Here is a 21,836-nt window from a genome sequence, read left to right on the forward strand (position 1 = left end):
TCAGCTAAACCCTTGGAAGTTTGGGGTTTTGGCATGTGTTCTTGAATCTTGGGTACAAGTGCTTGAAGACAAGATGACCATGGCAGGGTATACTGTTCCAGAGCCATCAGGATATGTCTCACAGTTCAAGACTTTGGCTGCATGCTTCATCTCAAGTTAACCTTATTATATACCCTTGTGTTTTTAGAGCTGAGTCCCCTGAGTGCTATGGGGTAAGTGTTTGGAGATGTCCTGTGATTTGTGGGCTTCTAAAAACTCTAATTCTTGGTACTGATATTGATGGCTTGGCCACTGGGAATCTCACTGAATTCCAGAATTACTCTTAAGGCAAGAGGTGGTTTTTCTTTCCCCTCTCATATATTATTTTGTTTGGTCACTGAAGGTTGGAGAGTTTGTTCAGGGCCAACCACTATCACATGTCACTACAGATGTCCTGAGGCCACATCCTCAAAAGTCTTCTATGGTGCATGCTTGTCCTTTTCTGGGGTGGTATTTTGTTGCAGGCTGCCTCTTCCTGTTCCTCAGATAGTCCTGCTCTGCTGCGGCTTTGCCTGGAAGTAGAAAGCACAGCTCTGAACACTAATGTATCTCTTGCATATCATTTGTCCTTTGAGGGCCCATGGCTGGCAGCTGGTGGACAGGGTTTTGGGTCTTCTGAACCTCTGCATATGAGTGTATAAATACAGCACTGTAGCCTAGCAGCAGTTATACTTTCTACCCTTGTCCTTCCTGAATCTTTGTGATACACATTTTCCAGAATCATGGCATCCTTGGAATAGTATTCAGCCTTGGAATCACAGATGGTTGAGGAGGGATACACAACCTGGAGAAGGTTTGAGGCTGGAAACCCAGGTGGATGGAGATCCCTTGCCTCAAGGATCTGCAGATATGGTCTCCTTCTGTGTTTCACTGGAAGCTCTGTGATGTTTGATTCCAGATTCCTTTCAGTCTCTGGTGTCAATCAGAGAGCGATGCTCAGCAGTATTCACATCAAATAGCTTATCTGTCCTTAGTACAGGGTTGCTGGATGTCAGCCTCTTTCTAGGCATGATGCCTGAAGGGCAAGGCACTTCATTGTCCCTAACACCTAGGCACTTATTTTAGGCATGGTGGATGTTACACTTAGTTTTGACTTTGTGGGGCCATCTCCCTGGACACACTCTCTATCATCTGGCTCAACTTGTAGCTTTTGGAATTGAGGATGGAGGCCTGGACAGGCTGGGAGAGTTGGTGCCTGTAATGATCAGTGTTGGCAGGAAAATGTCCATGATGCTGATTCAGGTTCCTAGATGGGAGGAATCTGACAGAGCTTCGTTGTTTTTCTCCCACACTGGGTGCCTTGTCTTCATTCTGTGGCTCCTCATGGTGCTGGAGCATCTGACAACACTTAGGAAGGATGGAGGCTGATAGGTTTAATGCACAGGGTGCCCCGGACATGTTTCCAGTGGCCTGGCTAATGGCTGCTTAATATTTTTGTTCATTAGCAGCTGTCATGCCTTTTTATTTCAGTCCATTCTTCCAGGGTAGTTTTTAGTTGGAAGGTATGCCAGTATCTCTGTCTCAGTACTAGTACCAGATCTCCTCCAGGCCCTACTCTGGAAACAAAAAGGTATTAGGTTGCTGTAGAACTTGTTAGTTCTTCTATTTCATGGATCTCTTGCAAACCTACCAAGCTTGGTGTTATATATTGTTGAGGCAATGGTTGGTCCTGAGAAATCTATGGAGGTCCATGCGCCTCGCATAGTCCTTGGACAGGGACACATGCATCACTAAATCTCACAGTTTTATGTCTTGGCAAAGAAGGGCTTCTGAACACTTGAGTAGCAGCTGCAACTGACTCTGAGAATACAGAGGATGTGCCCCAGACAAGTCCACTAAATTTCTGCTGTATAGGATCCTCTGAGACCTTGAGGTAAGACAACAGATGAAAGAAAGGAAGGTGATCCATTTTCTTATTAGAGTTTGAGAAATGTTGTGGTGTGGAGTTCAGCAAAAGTTCCTTGGTGGGACTGTCAAAGAGAGGAGGCAAAAGAATCAGCTCCAAACAGAAGATTAAGAGGCCCAACAGTCTCTGTAAATATGCCACCTGTAGCCATATAGTCCATCCATTGTCCCCATATCCCATACTCCTTAGTGTCATGTTCAACAGGGATGTGTTCCAATCTTTCCCTGCATAGGGTCTTCAGTATGAAGATCCCCAGGCCCTGAGCTCACATTCTTGTATGAAAAATTTCACAAGACAGAGAGATTTCTTACTTTTTCATAGGTTGTGATGGAGCCTTGGTGTCTTCCACATTTTTTCTGCCGTTTGTACAACCTGGAGATAGTTATGTAGGATAAGGGAAAGGAATGAGAACACACAGGTGTGAGGCATCTCTCTAGTCACTCCCCATGCTGGGACTCTAACTCTCAAGCACCATAGTGCAAGGACAGAGCACTGAGATTGAGCCAAGGAAGTGGAGGGACCTCATCTCTCCATTCAGGCTTTCCTTGCTTTTCCCTCTCCTGTCATTCCCCTTACAATTCTGCAAGGGCCACAGGACTTGTTATCTGGAAAAATTTACACCTGGGAGAATTGAAGCTACATGCTGGCAGGTGGACCTTGGAGTCCTCCATACACAGGCACAGAGTCACTCCACTGACTGGAACTACATTCCCAAGTGTAGCACCCATCCAGGCCAGCCACAGCTATGTTCATCCAGGCCAGCCACAGCTATGTTGTATCACAAAACCTGGGGTTTCCCTGTCTATGATTTTCTTCCCAGCAGCTCCCACTTTCTTCTTGGAGCTGTGCATCTCATGTCCAAAGAGCATGGCTTTTATCATGACCTTCTTCAACAATGTGAAACCAGATAGAATTCTTCTCTATAGGAAAGCAGAAGCTTACCTTTTACAGTAGCAAGTTTCTTCCTCGTCTTGTTCTGCCCCCTGTTCTGCAGCTGTCAGTTGGAAACGATGAGCTGGGGTCCCTCTTTACTCTCTCTCGTAGATGTCCTGCCTGCACTCTGTGTTCATGGATGACATGAAATCCGAATTTCCCAGGGAGATCTCCAGTCCATCCTCGACTCACCCACACTGAGTATAAACACAGTTACTTTTGGCCCTGTTGGAAAAATAGCAGAAGGCACTGTCTCAGGTACCACAGATGTCCTCAAGTCAGTGTTCCTCAGATAGGATCCTACTCAAGGCTGACCTCTGTAGCTGTCTCTGGCCTGTCTATTGATACCTAATACCTCAGAGCAGATTTAACTCAATCCCTGATCTGAGATTAATGATCTCATGCCCTGCTTCACATCAGCCCAACACAAACAAGAGTAACTGCTTGAGCACAGGAAAGAAAGATGCCTTGTCTGATAACTTGTCCTGTGTCCTCACCAACTCAGAAATACATTCTGTCCATGGAGCCATGGTTGTGCTTAGTGGCCTCTATGCCACTCTCTACAGATGATCTGAGAGCTTCAGGCAGATACCTCAGGGACATGCTCATCTTGGCCTTGCCTGCCAGTCCCTGCAGCCTGAGATGCTGCTCTTTCTAGAGAGTTCTCTCACCTGTCACTTTCTAGACTTTCAATGTTTTTCTCTCCTCCGCCCTCCTCCACCCCTTTTTCTTTCACTCTTTCAATCCAATAAAATTACATAGGAGGGAAAACATATATAAAGGAGAAAGGGGGAGACATTATTGTTAGACTACTTCCTGATGATTAGGGGGTTGAGTTCCTTGGGGGAAACTTTGATCTTTGCCATCAGGATATCCAAGTTTTTCTTCTTTCTTCTGTGCACATGACTACTTAACAAATGGTAAACACCAACAACTGATAGCAAACAACAAACAACAAACAGCCCACCATGCCTCCCAAGGCCCAATCATTTATATACCCTCTAAAAAATACCCTCTGAGAATTCCATGCATCACAGAAATGCAGAACATATCAGCTGCTGGCAGAATCACACACCTCTTAGAGCATGAGACAAATCATTGTCAGCTGATGTGGAAAATCTTAAGTAGCAGCATATCTCCCATTTGAGGTTAATAAAAACATATTTTTGTAATTACTTTTTAAAAAGAACAAAAATGCTAAAATTTATCAGTACACCTGTCTATCTAGGAAATGTGAGAGTAAAGTTTGTGAACGACAAACTGCAGCTCCATTGTGTGTGAACGATGTGTTTGCTCACCTTTGTGATGTCCCCTTTGCTCCCATCTGGTGGTGACAGTAGATACTCTTTGAAGAATGGGAATAGTTGCAAAAACAGCCCCTCCTTTGCATACATCCCAATGCTCATGTCCATGGCTATGTCCATGGAGCTGGGGCTCATCCACGAGTCTCTAATGCTATTCTTCAGAAGGAGGGAATTCTCCAGCTTCTGAATTGCAGTGCAGCTCTCAGACCACTGAGTCCTAAAGCTCAGTGTGAGATGTGTCAGGAGGGCTCCTGGCACATCACACTGCTGTGGCCTCCTCATCACAAAGGGGTCCTGGCAGTAGAGAGGCTGCCACAGCCCCTTTCCAGCCCCCAGCTCAGTGTCCCCTCCTGTGTCCTTTCCCTGCTCCCCCTTCCAAATCCTGCTTGTGAACAAGTCAGAAGTAGATTCTGTCCATGTTTTGTTCCTTCTTTCTGAGCCCCAGTATTTCTTGGTATAGACTTATATTTTTCACAACCTACTTTAATATGGTTCAACCTCCCCTCTGTACTACCACCCACAAGAGGTAGTGGAAAAGGGAGGGTATTGCGATATGGGGAAGTGGAGCTGTTCAGAAATGGTTCTTTAGGGCAAATTCCAGTCCTTGTTGTTCTCAGTCCAGTCCCCTAACAAACACTGAACATGAATCAGATGCAGTCTAGTCTATTGAGCAGACACCGCACAGAAATCAGGAAGGGCAGCTCAATCCACCACTCGCTAGGTCAACCAATGTACTGTAAGAATGTGTTGACAATTGAGTGGAACATGCAAATGCTTCACGATGGGGGCATGTTTATAGTTATGTGTCTACAGGGAATGAAAAACTATGCTTACCAACAAAACTTATTAGATCAAACCAGGGAAATCCTATTGTCACCACAGACATGAAGGTCTTCACAAAGCAAAAAGCTCAAGTTATTCACAAACATTCTCAGTGTTTGAATTTTTTAAAAAAATTCATGCAAATCAACTTCAAAAGGGCTAGCCCAAGGGACTAGGGTACCCTAACACACTGGGTAAACACAAAGACTGGACACTATATAGACTGGAAGGACAATACAGAAACGGGATAAACACAGTGTCTGTAAATTAAATGTTTTAGGCACTTTTTTTTTTTCAGATTAACCATTTTGGGGGTGTGGGGGTGGGTGGCAAAAACCAGACAATACAGAGCCTGGATAAACCCAGAGACCAGGCAATAAACGTTACAGCTATCTTTATTCAGAATAACCATTTTCAGCCTTGGGGCCCAAAACAGGAATTTTGTGCCCCAATACAGCAAGAAAAGAAGACTATTGTCCTAATCCCTTAAGTTGGGGTGGGTAGTTTTAGTCACTTGATGTGTTATGGTTGTTGTCATCTAGGGTTGTAGATGGCTTTGTTTGAATTTTTGTATATTAATAGAAATTTAAGGGTTTTGTATAATTATTGTCTTCTCTATTGAAAGAAATGTAAGGTTTTTATTTAGTCATTTTATATCCATAGAAATATAAGCTTGTTTTGTTAGCCTGGTTTTGACTGTATTGTACATAAGCCCTTTATTAAAAATGTGATGGTTCTTAAAATTGTATCTATTGTGAATTAATTGTTAATATTGGAGCAGAGGACAATTGTTAAACAGGAGGGTACGATGAGGAAGCATAAGGGTTCTGTGAAAAGACATTTGCTTTGGATGGTGTTTTGCTGGGGCAAAGACATGAAGGAAAAGTTCCTGAAGTAGACACAGGTGAAAGGATGTTTGGACAAATCAAGCACAGGAAAGGACCTGTGATGAATGATTCTTTGATAACAACCCACATGATTGGTCCACCGTACATTTCTTAGTTGAGCTTCATTTGTCAAGGCTCCATAGAGAAAAACTCTCCAAAGAATTTCTGGCTGTGTGCTGTGCTTCATTTTCTTGCTTTTTTGAGGACTTGAGCCAATTGTCAGAGTGATGACAGCTGAGACAGACTCAAGAGCTGAGTCAAGACACATGGTGAGGCAAAACCAGGGAGGACATGTGATGTTTGGAGGGAGTGTAACTAGGACTCCATGGACTGTGAGAAGAGCTTGTCTTGCTTGCACAGCTAAACTCTTCTTGGTCTTGTGTCTTCACTGATCTTCACTCAGTCCAGAGAGGCACAGCTGCTCCTGGCATACCCTCTGGTTCCAAATCCCTCCTGCTGACTCCTGCTGATTCTACTGAAGCCTAGCTATTCCTGCTAGGGTGTGCCACTGCTGCTGCTATCCTGACAATACTGAGCTTGTCTGCCCGTGTATCTGGGAAGTGTTGGTGAGTGGATCAAGCTTCTACTGCTGACCTGTGCAATGAACTGCTGATTTCCTGACAAAGGAGATGGGATTTGCTCCAAAGAACTATTTCTAAACAGATGCACTTCCCCCCTATCCTTTATTTCTCACTACCTCTTCTGGCTGGTGGGCTAAAAGAAAGATTAAAGCACTTAAGAACAATTAGTAAAAGTAGGCTTTGAAATAAGTTATGACTACTGATATTTTTGAGGTAATTTTGTTTGCAGCCCCTTTGTTAAGGTGTTTATCAGCTGCAGGAGTTCTCTGGTAGAGTTTTTGTGCTCACTTATGTATACTATCATATCATTGCCAATAATGGCACTTTGGCTTCTTCTTTTCCAATTTGTATCTCCTTGATCTCCTTTAGTTGTCTTACTGCTCTAGCTAGAACTTCAAGTATTATGTTGCATAAATAGGGAGAGAAGTGGCAGCCTTGTCTTGTCTCTGATTTTAGTGGAAGTGGTTAATTTCCTCTCCGTTTAATTTGACATTGGCTTGCTGCTGTCTATTGTCTTCATTAGGTTTAGGTATGCACTTTGTGTCCCTGATGTCTCCATTAACATGAAGTGTTGTTGGATGTTTCCAAAGGGTTTTTCCAGCATCTAATGAGATTATCCTGTGGGGTGTTTTTCCTTTCAGTGTTTTCATTTGGTGGATTACCTTATATTGATGTAATTCCATATATTGAGCCATTCCTGAATCCTTGGAATCAAGCCTACTTAATCATAGTGGATTAAATATTTGATATGTAGTTAGATCCAGTTTGCCTCTAGTTTATTGAATGTTTTTAAACATTAATTTCATAAAGTTAATTGCTCTGAAATTTTCTTTGTTGAGCCTTTGTGTGGTTTAAGTATTAGTGTGATTGTGGTCTCACAGAACGAGTTTCGAAATGCTCTTTTGTATCTATATTCTTGAGTAGTTTAAGGAGTGACTGGTTTTTGAAAATCTGGTACAATTCTATGCAAAAATCATCTGGCCCTGGGATTGTTTTGGTTGAGAGTCTTTTAATGGCTGTTTTTATTTCCTTGGGGGTTTATAGTACTGTTTGAATTGTTTACCTTGTCTTGATTTAATCGTGTTAAATGGTATGTATAGAAAACCAACCATTACATTTAGGTTTTAAAATATTGTGACATTTATGGTTTTCATATCAATCCAGTTATTCTTCAGATTTCCTCAGCCTGTTGACATGGTCTTCTTTTAATTTCTGAATTTTTAAATTTGTTTTGCATACTGTCTTCTGCCTTTTCCTTAATTAAGCTAAGGGTCTTTCTATCTTGTTGGTTTTCTCAGAAAAGCAGTGTTTGGTTTCATTGGTTCTTATATTGTTCTATTTGTTTCTCTATGGTTGATTTCAGTCCTGAGTTTGATTATTTCTTACTGTGTACTTCTCTTACATTTGCTTCTTTGTGTTCCAGAGCTTTCAGATTTGCTTTTATGTTGCTAGCAGGAGGTCTCTCTAATTCCTTTCTAAAGACACTTAGTTCATTGTGCTTTGTCTTAGCACCACTCTCATTGTGTGCAATGATTTTATGTATGTTGTGCCTTCATTTTCACTGAATTCTAGAAAGTCCTTTAAAATGCTGGTTCTTTTGCCAGAGACCATGGCCTGTGCTCCTGAGTCAGGTCCAAGGTCTGCCACCATCAGCTCCCACTCTCATCTTGCCCGTTCCCCTTAGCCTAGCTCTGCAAAACCATCAGCTACTGCTTTTGCCTGTGAGCTTCTTTACCATCCCCATCTGAGACCTTTGAATTCACACACACACACACACACACACACACACACACACACACAGAGCCTTATTATTTTAGAATTTGCCTACTAGCACAATTGCTGGGCACTGAATCTCCTGCCCTAATCTTATCAACTGTCAGCTAGACCCCATCAACATCTTCAAAGCCCCGCCTGAAGTTTACAGTCCATCGTTGCCCCGAGTACTTACAGGAATGTTGCTTTCTACTCTTTCCAGTGTATGGCACCAAAAAGCCCCTCTCTCCTTTCTCACATCCCCTTTTTCCTCCTGGGACCCAGATGCCCAATCTTTACCATTTTCTCAGCAATTGGCTGCCACCTTCTTTATTGACCAAATCAAGGCTTCTTCATTGACCTAAGCAAGAACCACTTAGGGAACCTGATTTTAGTATCAGTTCCACCCCATTGGTGGAGCTAAGCCAGAATGTGGGCCCCAGTCCTGGAAAAGAAGGTAGCAGGGTTTTAAAATTACATACAACAGACTCCCTGGACAATCTGTGGTGACTGAGACACCCAGGCCCCTACTGAGCTCAAGCCCAGTGGACGATCCCAGGGAAGCAGAGCCCTGCCCTATTTCATGTTCCTTTTTATGTTCAGGCTCCTCTAAACGTGCACATTCTGCATGGGAGAGAAAACACACCACATTTGTTTTTAGAGATTTGTCTTGCTATATATAAAATTATTTTTCTTTCCACCTATTTTGTAGAAAATGACAAAATGTCATTCTTAAGGCTAGGGTTGTTTTTAGTAAGGATGCAGCTGGACCTGGAGGGCAGGTCCTCTGAAAATATGACCCTTTCAGGACACCTTGTCATCTTCAGGACCCTTGGTTGAGGCAGCTTTACAGAGCTGTGCCACCTCCACAAGAATGTGTGGGCCACTTTCAGGATGTAGGAAAGGGGTGAGCAAAATGATTAAGACAACAGGACTGAAATTGATATGATTAAGCTTCTGGATCATCCAAACATCATGAAGCGGTTCCACATCAGAAAACATATATTTATGGTGCTGGAGTTTGCTGCTGAGGGAGATCTGGTGAACCACATTGAAAAAGTCAGCTGTGTACAGGAGGATCAGGCTCAGCACATCTTCACATAAGTAGTATATTTAATTAACAAAACAACGAGAACACTATTGAACACAGGGACATCAAACTGTGTGACTTTGGCATGGCCATCAAGTCACCTCTGGACAGATGTTCATGGGTGGTGGTGGTATAGTATGTGGTGTGGTGAGGCCAGATCCCCAACATATTATGTGTGGCACAGAGGGTCTTTCCAGCTGGATCTGATCATAGCCTTATATTTGAATGTACAATTAGATGTCATATGCAACAGGGCATGATAACCCAAGCATCTCCCTCCCTGTTAACATGCTGTATACATTTGTAGCTTAAGGACATGCAGGACAATCACCATATAGATTTCTAGATATCAGTCCTGCGTAGAAAAACTCTTCTACTGTGGCATATATAATTCCAGTTACCAGAACCTGATAGACAGCCCTCTGACCTCAGTGTCACCTGAGTTGCAGGGATAGGTTTCATTTTCTACCAGACATTATACCTCCTGTCATTGACCCACTTTGCCTGCTAGATTCAGATTATGGTGAACATCTCCTGCTCTGACATAAGAAAGGCAATAAAAGTTTACCAGATTAGTAGTCAATAGAATTACTTCTCAGGGAGTGATTTAGCATCTACCTTTGTTCTTAAGGTCCCAGTGAGACACTCTAACAGAATCCACTCTGGGAGTCAATGAGTGCACAGGCCTCACTCATAGAGCTTAGATTAGTGGTTACACACAGAGGTGCATGTGTTCCTCCCTGCAAAGTTATACCACAAAAGTTAGTACCCAGTGAGTTTGGTGTCTTCCACATCCATCTATGTCATATGGAGGTCCTCTATTCCAGCCTTCCCTGGTATATACATTTAATACCCTCTGCAGAGCCATGTGCAATTTGGGAAGAGTTGCTTACAACATTTTATGGTTGTAATGAGGACTCTTTTCCTGGTGTCTTCTTTTTCTGGTATCCAAGTCTTGACTGTATCTTTGAGGTGGGGGAAACTTGGGATGGAAGGCCTTTCTCTACCACACGTTTCTTTCTGGCTTATGCCTCTAGATTGTGTAATACTCTGCCTCTCGTCACTGGGCTGAACCCTCCTTGAATTAAATCACTTCAATTTTATCCTTCAGGACACTGATGTTTTCAGTCTCTACCCTCTCACGTCTCCTCATGCAGACATCACTTAAGGCCTGAGAAGTTTTGGGGTTCTGGTGTGTATTCTGGAATATAGGCAGGGAGTGTTGTGCAGGCCAGCTGACCTTGGCAGGGTGTATATTGCTGGGACCATCTGGATCAGGTCCCACAAGCCAGGGCTGTGACTGCTCCTTTGATATCAACTCAGTCTTACTGTACGCTTGTGGTTTTAGACCTCAGTCCTGTGTGTGCTGTGGGGTAGGTGTCTGGAGGTGGCCTGGTATTCTGTTAGCCTCTAAAGACACAATGTCCCTGGGACTGATACTGATGACTTTGCCATTGTGAACCTCACTGGATCCCAGACTCACTCTCCACGCAGGATGTGGTTCTTCTTTGCCCTCAACTGTATGTCTTTATTTGGCTGTGGGAGGTGGGTCACTTTCTTCAGGTTCAATCACTATCACATGACAGCAGGGTTGTCTTGAGTTCACATCTTGAAACCCCTTTTGTGGTGCATGCTTGGCCATATTGAGGGTGGAATTTGGTTGCAGGCTGCCTGTCCCAGTTGTTCAGAAAGTCCTGCTCTCAGGAGGTTTTACCTGGAAGCAGAAAGCAGGTTGCAGGAGACCCAGGTTTTTCTGCCATGGATCTGGATGGGCCTTTGAGGGCCCATGGCTGGCAGCAGGTGGAGGGGCTCTTTGGGTCTCCTGAATCTCTGTAAGTGAATGTATAGATACATCACTCTCTAGCCTGGCCGCTGATGCACTTTCTACCAATGTTCCACCTGGATCTCCCTGATGCAAATTTTCCAGGATCATGGCAGCCTTGGAATAGTGTTCAGCCTTGGAATCACAGATGGGTGAGGAGGGATACACAACCTGGGGGAGGTTTGAGTCTGGAAGCCCAGGTGGGGTCAGATTGCTTCCCTCAGGCATTTGCATATATGACCTCCCTCTTTGTTTTACTGGAAGTTGCATGATGTCTGATGCCAGGTTCCTTTCAGTCTCTGTGTCAAGGAAGGAATGATGCTCAGCAGGGTTCCTGTGGAACAGCTTGTCTGTCCTCAGTGCAGTGGTCCTGGGCTTTAGCTCCTTCCCAGGGCTTCTGCTTGAAGTGCAAGGCAGGTCTTGGCCCTGTAGATTAAGCAAGGCCTTTCTTGATGCTGTTATGTATATCACAGGCTTCTATGAACTTCTTTAAGGGTACCCCAAGGGCACAGACCCCTCATTTTACTACATTTGCAGCTTTTGGAGTTCAGGATGGAGGGCTGGCCAGGCTGGGAGTGTTGAGCATTGCTCTTGCAATAATTACCACTGTGTGCTGGGAAATGTCTCTGAAGCTGGGTCTTCTCTCTTCATATCTAATAGTCTGTTACATGAATATATCTCATCTGAAATTAGACACAAAACTTAGATTTGTCTCTTATTTATTTAGCATTGTCATAATTCAATATAATCCAAAACAATGTGCTTTTTTGCATTCATGTATATAATGGTAAGGAAAATGAATTCATTTCTTTTTGTTTTTTTAATTGGGTATTATATTTACATTTCAGATTTTATCCCCTTACCCCATTACCCCCACCACCCAGGAACCTCCTATCCCATTCCCCCTCCTCCTACTTCTATGAGGATGTGCCCCCACCAATCCCTCACTCCCACTTTCCCCTCCTTAAATCCCCCCCACTCGGTGTTCAGCCTTCATGGGACCAAGGATCTCCTCTCCCACCTATGCCCAACAAGGCCATCCTCCCCTACATATACAGATGGAGTCATGGGTCCCTCCCTATGTGCTCCTAGGCTGGTGGTTTAGACCCTGGGGAGCTCTGGTTGGTTGGTATTTTTGCTCTCCTCATGGAGCCACCAACCCTTTCAGCTCCTTCAGTCTTCTCTCTAACTTCTCCATTGGGAACTCCTTGATCAGATCAGTGGTTAGCTGTGAGCATCTGCCTCTGAATATGTCAGACTCTGGCAGATGTCTAAGGAGACAGCTATATCAGGCTCCTGTCAGAATACTCTTTCTGACATCCACATCAGCATCTACCTTTGGTGACTGTACATGGGATGGATACCCAAGTGGAATGGTATCCAGATGGCCCCCTTTTCAGTTTCTTTCCCACACTTTGTCTCCATATTTGCTCCCCTGAGTATTTTGTTACTCCAAGTAGGACCAAGGCACCCATACTTGGTCTTTCTTCTTCAAGAGCTTCATGTGGTCTGTGAGTTGAATTTTGGCTATTTCAGGCTTTTAGGCTAATATCCACTTATCAGTGAGTAAATACCATGTGTGTTCTTTTGTGATTGGGTTACCTCCCTCAGGATGATATTTTCTAGTTCCATCCATTTACCTAAGAATTTCTCGAATTCACTGTTTTTATTTTTTTATTTTCATATTTAAACATATACAATACGTATAAACATATATATTTGTCTAGAAAACAACAATAATAATTACAGCATAAGAGGCCTTTGAGAAGGAGTAGCAGAGAACACAGGAAGCAAGGCAGGGTGAATGAGGTAAATACAGTGCTCGTATATGGATTGTCAAAGATTGAATAAGATAATAAAAATCTATTTTTTTAATATTTTATTTAAATTTCAGATGCCATCCCCTTTCCCCAGTTCCCCTCCCTAGAAAACCCCTATCCCATGATCTCTTTTCCTTTTTGCTTTTATACAATTTTTTAAAATGTTAATCAAAGGCTTTATAAGTTTGGTATTGCTCAATCAGAGGTGTAAGCCAATACCCAACCTAAATATATAAACTATCTTTGACTGGTGGAGACTCGTGAACATCTGCCTCCATGCCCCCCTCTTTTTCTCTCTCATCACCTAGCTTCTCCTCTCCTTCATCTTCTCCTCTCCTTACTCCATCTCTTCCTCTCAGTACTCCTTCCCCCTTAGCTCCTCCTACATATCACCCTTCCTGTTAAAATAAAGCTTATTTCTCATAATATAATTAGAGCATACTTATTCCTAATTGTACCAGTGAGGTACAAGATAGTCCTAATACCCAGTCCATCATTTTGTTGACTAACCAGAACCTCTGTCATCTCTCCTAACTAAAACACTTAGTTTTGAACCTGGCTTTTTTTCTTGGCTTTAGAATGAATGTCAGCTCAAAACCATCCACTCAGATCTTTTCTCTCAAAGTAAATAGCCAGGATTGGCTATGAGACTATAGGTCTTCAACCCCGTCAGAAATCCAGAATTACTGAGTTAACTGAAAGTATGGGAAGCACTAAATATAGCTTCTAAGACTTAGCCAATTTATAGAGACCGCTAAACACCCTATACTACCGAATGTTGGAACATCAAATCTTCAGCCTTCTGGCCAAAAATCATATGACAGACCTTAGTGATGCAGAATTATTAAGGGCTGATTACTCTGTCTAGGCAGATGTAATCAGTCGACTATTCTGCAGGTGTGTCCTTTTCTGGACAGTAATTTGTCTGTAGAAGGAAAGAGGCAATTCTTGCCTAGTGGTTGTCAACGCACAACTGGAGTATCTCCAAGGATGCTCAATTTCTTCTTAGAATCAACGACAGGAAGATGTCAGGAGCAGACAGATCTCTAATCAAAAGGAACATTAATATAGAAATATTTGTAATGTCAATTCTATGGACTTCTGACGTTTTGGAAACCAACTATCCATGTAAGGTAACCTGGACTGTTGTCTGTTAACTCCTCTCAGCTATTTCTAAATAAAATATGGAAAACACCCTAACAATAAACTCAAAGCCCTGAATTTGCTATAGTCCCTTAACCCATAGGCTAACTGTCCCAAATCAGTTAAAAAAGTTAAAGAAGGACTGGGTCTAAGCCTTGTATTCTTAAATGTGTTATACAGGCACAATGCCCATGAGAGTATCAATATTCATCTCACTTTTATATCAATAAGAAGCTCATACCAATGAAAACCTTAAATTTGAAATCAAAGTAAATTTTGTATCATTTAAGACTTTATAGCTTCATCTTGATATTAATTATACAGATTTCTACCAATAGGTTATGGCTATGCAATAAGTCCTAGCTAGTCCTCCCTGTTCCAACAAAACCACTACTTTTCCCTAGAAAGACAGACCAATATTAACCACCTTAGTCCCCAAGCCCAGGGAATAGGGACACTGACTCTTCTTTAACTTCTTCAAGCTGATTACAGGCGTTGAGGTATTAGAAGAGGGGTAGGGGGAAGAGTAAGTTGATAAGCCTCTGACGCTGTGTCTTCACTGTATCCAGATGGAATTCCAGGACATCGGAGGTTTGGGCAGGTCTGCTCAGTGTGCTTGATGAGTAGATACACTGATGCTGTGTATTCTGCAATATACAATTCTCAGAACAAGTTTTAGTATCAGAAAAAAAAATTTTTTTTCCCTAGAGGGCTGACATTTTTTTAAAAATGTTGGTTCTAACAACTTTTCTTTTTTTTACCCTTTTTAAAATTGGTTGTAGTATTTACATTTCAAATTTTATCCCCTTATCACATTCCCCCCACCACCCAGGAACCCCTTATCCCATCCCCACTCCTTGTGCTTCTATGAGGGTGTGATTTTCCAGTTTCTATGATGCTGTTTCCATTAATGTAAACTGCCTCCTAAATTTCTAAATCCTTCCCTTTTTGTTATTAAGTCTCCTATTTTTTTCTTTCTTTTTTTTTCTTTTTTCTGTTTTTTCTCTTTTCCATCTCTTTTTTAAAAAATGGTTATTATATTTAACTTTCAGATTTTATCCCCTTACCCCATTTCCTCCCACCACCCAGAAACCTCCTATCCCATCCCCCCTCCTCATGCTTCTATGAGGCAGTACCCGCACCTACCCCCCCCACTACTCCCTCTCCACCCTCACATTCCCCCCTCCACTCTGTGTTCCTTTTTTATGGGACCAAGAAACTCCTCTCCCACTTATGCCTGACAAGGCCATCCTCCCCTACATATACAGATGGAGTCATGGGTCCCTCCCTATGTGCTCCCAGGCTGGTGGTTTAGACCCTGGGGGGCTCTGGTTGCTTGGTATTGTTGCTTTCCTCCTGGGGTCACAAACCCTTTCTGCTCCTTCAGTCTTTCTTCTCTCTAAGTTCTCCATTGGGAAACCCCTGATGTGAGCATCGTCCTCTGAATGTGTTAGTCTTTGGCAGACCTCTAAGGAGACAGCTATATCATGTTCCTGACAGCATGCACTTCCAGCCATCTACATCAGTGTCTAGCTTAGGTTACTGTACATGGGACGAATACCCAGGTGGAATGGTCTCCTGATGGATCCTCCTTCAATTTCTGTCTCATGTTTTGTTTCCATATTCGCTCCCTTGAGCATTTTTGTTACTCGTTCTAAGTAGAACTGAGGCATCCCCTCTTGGTCTTCCTTCTTCATGAGCTTCATGTGTTCTGCGGGTTGAGTCTTCACTATTCCAAGCTTTTGGGCTAACATCCGCTTAACAGTGAGTAAATACCATGTGTGTTCTTTTTGTGATTGGGTTAACTCACTCAGGATGATAATTTCTAGATCCATCCATTTGCCTATAAATTTCTCGAATTCATTATTTTTAATAGCTGAGTAATACTCCATTGTGTAAATGTACCACATTTTTTTTTGTATCCATTCCTCTGTTCAACAACATCTGGATTCTTTTCAGCTTCTGGCTATTATAAATAAGGCTGCTATGAACATAGTGGAGCATATGTCCTTGTTATATGTTGGAGCATGTTTTGGGTATATGCCCAGGAGTGGTATAGCTGGGTCCTCAGGTAGTGCTGTGTCTAATTATCTGAGGAACCACCAGACTGATTTCCAGAGTGGTTGTACCAGCTTGCATTCCCACCAACAATGGAAGAGTGTTCCTCTTTCTCCACATCCTCGCCAGCATCTACTATCACCTGGGTTTTTGATCTTAGCCATTCTGACTGGTATAAGGTGGTATCTCCAGGTTGTTTTTTGCATTTCCCTGATGACTAAGGATGTTGAGCATTTCTTAAGGTGCTTCTCAGCCATTCAAGTTTCCTCAGTTGAGAATTCTTTGTTTAGCTCTGTACCCCATTTTTAATAGGGTTATTTGGTTGTCTGGAGTCTAATTCCTTGAGGTCTTTGTATATATTGGATATTAGCCCTCTATCACATGTAGAATTGGTAAAGATCTTTTCCCAATCTGTTGGTTGCTGTTTTGTTTTATTGACAGTGTCCTTTTCCTTACAGAAGCTTTGCAATTTTATGGGGTCCTATTTGTCAATTCTTGATCTTAGAGCATAAACCATTGATGTTCTGTTCAGGAACTTTTCCCCTGTGCCTAGGTATTCGAGGGTCTTCCCCACTTTCTCTTCTATTAGTTTCAGTGTATCTGGTTTTAAGTGAAGGTCCTTTATCCACTTGGATTGAGCTTTGTATAAGGGGATAAGAATGGATTGATTTGCATCCTTCTACATGCTGACCTCCAGTTGAGCCAGCATTATTTGTTGAAAATGCTGTTCTTTTCCCACTGGATGGTTTTAGCTCTTTTGTCAAAGATCAAGTGACCCTCATTTCTTAACCCTAAGAATGCATAGTCTGAACTAAACTTTCTATAGTAATTGGAATGCTTAGTAGTGTGTTGCTGCTTTTCTTCACATGCTCACTTTTATAAATTAGCAAACTCTAATAGAATTTATTTAGGTATTTTAAAATATCTCATTGTCTTCATGTTGGAAATATTACCACATACAACATGTATGTGCAGATATCTTCTTGGCAGGAAGTAGTGCATCCTTTGAGCCCATGATCAAAAATGGTACACCTGGTTTTATGGTAGTTCTATTTTTAGGGACCAACTTCCACCAAGCAGCTGCAGTTTACACACCCATTAGTAGCTCTTGACAGGTCCCTTCCCTCATCTTTGGTAGAATTTCTCATTTGCATTGGTCTCAGTCAGTGCTGTAAGGTAAAATGGAATCTCAATGTCACCCTAATTTAAATTTAATCTGATGGCTAAGAACACTGAAGAATCCTTTGTTGTGAATTCTCTGTTACGCTCTGTACCTTATTATTTGTTGGGTTATTTTGTTTGACAGTGTCTATTTTCTTGAGGTTTTTTACACATTCCCAACTTGAACTATATCAAGGCTAAGAATATTAAACAACTGGTAAAATCATTATTATACTCTTTGTGTTTTATTTAAAAAAAAACTATTCATTAGTCTGTTTTTGATTGTTTTTTGATATTTAAATAGCAATTGTTTGTACATTCTAAATGTTAAGGCCCCACATTGAAATTTCACTGTTAGGATGGCTTCCATCCTCTAGGCCTGTGATGCATCTTTATCTGCACAGAGCCTTTTAATTTCATGGAATCTCATTTTCAGTTGATAGGGCTCCTTTATGTGCTATTGTTGTTCTTTTTTTCTCATTATTTTTATTCACTTTACATCCTGATCCTAGTCCCTCCTTCCAGTCCCACCTTCAGAAATCCATCCCACAATATTCTCTTTCATTCTCTCTGAGGTGACACTCCACCTTTGGTACTAACAAGCCCTAATAATCAACTGGAAGCAGGACTAAGTACATCCTGTCCCACCGAGGTCTACACAGGCAGTTTAACTGGAGAAGGGAATCCAAAGGCAGGCAAGAGAGTCAGAGACAGCTCCTGCTGCAGTTTTGCAGAACCCTATGTAGCCTGAGCTGCACAACTGCTATAAATATGTCAGAATGATGGTTTTGATGTGTTCTTAAACTTGGTTTGCTAGAATTTTATTGAATATTTTTGCATTGATATTCATAAATGAAATTGGTATGAAGTTCTCTTTCTTTGTTGGGTCTTTATGTGATTTACCTATTAGAGCAACTGTAGTTTCATAGAATGAATTATGTTGGGTTCCTTCTCTTTCTATTTCGTGGACCAGTTTGAGGAGTATTGGTATTAGCTCTTCTTTGAAGGTCTGGTCGAATTCTGCACTAAAAGCATCTGTCCCAGGGCTTTTTTGGTTGAGAGATTTTAATGACTGCTTGTATTTTCTTAGATGTTATGGGAATGTTTAGATAGTTTACCTGATCTTGATTTAACTTTGTTATGTGATAACTGTCACACATACCAAAAATCATCCATTTCATCTACATTTTCCAGGTTGGTTGAGTACAAAGTTGAGTAGTGAGATCTGATGAGTTTTTTCATTTCTTCCATTTCTGTTGTTTTGTATCTCTTTTCATTTCTGATTTTGTAAATTTGGATATGCCTCAGCCAACCTGACTGAAATTGACATAATAAGCTTCTGGGCCATCCAAATATAATGAAGCTGTTTCATACCATCAAAAGTACAAAACATATCTTTATGGTGCTAGAATGTGCTGCTGAGGGAGATCTGGTGAGCCACATTGAGAAGTCTGGCTGTCTACAGGAGGATCAGGCTCAGCACTTCCTAACACAGATAGTGGGTGCAGTTCTCTATGCAATGAGAACAGCATTCTACACAGCAACATCAATCTTTGTGAATTGGGCCTGGCCATCAAATCATCTCTGGAGAGAAGTTCAAGGGTGATACTTGTATAGTGTGTGAAGTGCTGAGGCTGGATTCCCAACATATGTGTGGCAGGGATGGGCTCTCCAGGAGGATCTGATCATAGCACTGTATTGGCAAGTGCAGTTTGATGTGGTATACAACATGGCCTATTAACCTAGAGTCCTATATATTTAGTGAACATGGACGTCACTCACTGTTAACACTGTATAGACATGGTTAGGTGAACAATATTTAGGACACTTACAATATAGATTTCTAGATATCAGTCCTGCCTAGACAGCATCTCTTCTACTGTGGCATATACAATGCCAGGTACCAGAAACAGCTAGACAACCTTCTGACCCTAGTGTATACAGGGATAGGTATCAGGTCCTGCTGGACATTCCACCTCCTGTCATTTACCCACATATTCTGCTAGATTTAGATCTTGTTGGACACCTCCTACCCTGATATAAGAAAGCAAGTAAAATCATCTTATGTATCAATAGAATTTCTTCCCAAGGGGAGACCTATCCTCTACCCTTCTTGCTAAGGTCTCACTGACAAACTCTGAGAGGATCCACTCTGGGAATCAATGAGTGCACAGGGCTCACTTACAGAGCATAGGTTAAGGGTTACCTGCAGAGGTTCAGGTGTTCCTCTCTGCAAAGTTGTACCAGAAATGTTATTATGCAGTGATGCTGATGTCTTCGACAACTTACATAGATGGAGGTCCCCTACCCTAGTCTTCTCTGGACTATATACTCTAGCCCATCTCCAAGGTCAAGTTCAACTAGGAAGTTGTTGCAAACATAACTTGTTTGTAGTGAGAACTCTCTTCCTGGTTTGCAAATGGGCCTCTTGTATTGGTACACCCACCCACCAAGAAAACAAAGAGTGTGTGTGCACTCACACACATACAACATACATACCACAAGAATACACACATACACTGTACATAGGTGATAGAGCACATAGAAATCTTCTGTTTCTATGTTCGAGGGTATCCATGCTCTTAGTAACCTATGTATGTCCCAAAGCCTATATCAGTGGAGTGACTGGAGTTTCAGTGTGAAGTGGGGTGGAGCAGGGATAGTACATGTCATGTAACAGAAGAATCTATAATAAAATGAACAGAGAGGAAAGCTCTGAGAATTGAGCAAAGTAGCTGCTTAGTCGTTCGATGTGGAGAAAAAAAAGGAATTCCATATAGAAAAAAAAATCTTAGTTATCTTTATTTGAACAGGGTATGTTATGTCAGTTTTTATTTTTCCAAGCATTGTGTATTTTTTTGTTTGTAAGTATTTCTTACAATATATTTTGTCTATATTGTTTCCTTCCTCCAGCTTTCCCTAAATCTTCCCACTACACACATGACTTCATAGTTTTATCTTAAGGAAAACAAAAAAAATAAAACCCACAAAATTATAGTGGTCTAATTGTTATAATTTTAAAACATGACATGCATTCAGAAAAAAATGTAATACAAGTAGAAAAGCCTTCAAGTTAAAGTTTTACAAAATTATGAAAAGATACATATAATATTCCTAAACTTAAAATCATAATATCATCTTCATAGTTTAAAAGAATCATTTTAATAGTGGTAATGGCTATAGTAATTGATATAATTTAATTAAAATGAGAATTTAATGTACTAGTTTAAGATTAAATAAAATGATAAATTTTAAGGGTTTTTCACCTGAATTTCAAAAGATATACAAAAATAATGGGGCAAAATAAAATTATTTTGAGGGATGAACTGAAGTCCTTCCATACAATATTTGGACCTATGGGACTGAAGAGGTGGCTCTGTATTTAAGATCACTGGCTGCCTTGGACAAGGCCAGAGTTCAAATCTCAGCACTCACATGTTGGTTCCCAGCCATATGTAACTCAATTTTCAGGGGAAAAATACTTTTAATAGAATAGTTTCCTGCCAAGATATACAGCCAATAAAGGGATCACATCCAAATTATATGTTCCTATAAATCATAGAAAAGAAAGTCTGTTACGAGTGGGAGAATGTCTCGGCTGCATGAAATCAAACAGAAATAAACAGACACCAAACACACTAAAGTCCCTGACCCTTTGGTTAATACTACAGTTACTGAAGTGATTGAGCATAGGAAAAAAGGCCTCAAAATGACACAGAATAAACCAACAGACGTGCCATTGGAATCTCTGTCCATCTGAGCTGGAGCCCAAGAAGTGTACAAGCTATTAGTAGCATCATGCATGCAGGATGCAGTTCAAGGGCAGTCACAGCAATTAAGCACTGGAATGTGAGCCCCTGTCAACTTTGGAATGAACAGGGGAATCCGGGTCCATTAAAATAGTGTGAAACTACTTAATACAAATAACTCAGATGTGGCTCTACTGAGCAAGGCTGCATCATCCTATGCTACAGTGTTAAATGGGAGATGCCAGACAGAGAGGAGACACAGTATGAGCGAGCCAGGCTGCTGAGATGAGCAGGACAAGCTCAGGGTATAAAGATGCTACTTAAATGTGAGGAGAAGGTTCCTAAAGCAAGGTGGATTTCTTTGTAGGAGGGAGAGTGGATGACAGAGGAGCACATGGGATTTAACGGGTTAACAGAACCATGTGTTGTTACTCTGGGTGTTTATACATTTGTTTTATACTAATGAGTTGGCATAACATATACATTTTGCTGGATATTCTTCATTATACACTATAAAAAATATATGAAGAAAATGCAAAAGAAGTAATGTAGCTGAGATCTGCTGAAGCAGTGGGAGATGAAGAATGTGTTGTTTCATTCGGGGCTTGACGGGGGTGCATAATTGAGAGGATATTATGGGAGGAAAGAGGGGAGGTTGAACTTTGACAGACAGCGGATGCTGGGAGACTTTGATCTCTACCATAAAGGAGGATCATAAAGTAGGAACTTAGGTTTCCAAATTATCCACAAAGAACCTTCCTCCAGGAAA

The 21,836-nt window shown here is 41.6% G+C and overlaps 1 long non-coding RNA gene and 1 pseudogene across 3 annotated transcripts in view; one reads left to right on the plus strand and one right to left on the minus strand.

The window, feature by feature from the left end:
• Positions 1-21,836, plus strand: part of LOC143443261 (uncharacterized) — an 85,863-nt gene that overhangs the window by 36,284 nt on the left and 27,743 nt on the right. The window lies entirely within an intron of this gene.
• LOC143443411 (uncharacterized) lies at positions 423-4,464 on the minus strand (annotated as a pseudogene).

This window comes from Arvicanthis niloticus, chromosome 8 (assembly GCF_011762505.2).
Source record: "Arvicanthis niloticus isolate mArvNil1 chromosome 8, mArvNil1.pat.X, whole genome shotgun sequence".
Lineage (NCBI taxonomy): Eukaryota > Metazoa > Chordata > Mammalia > Rodentia > Muridae > Arvicanthis > Arvicanthis niloticus.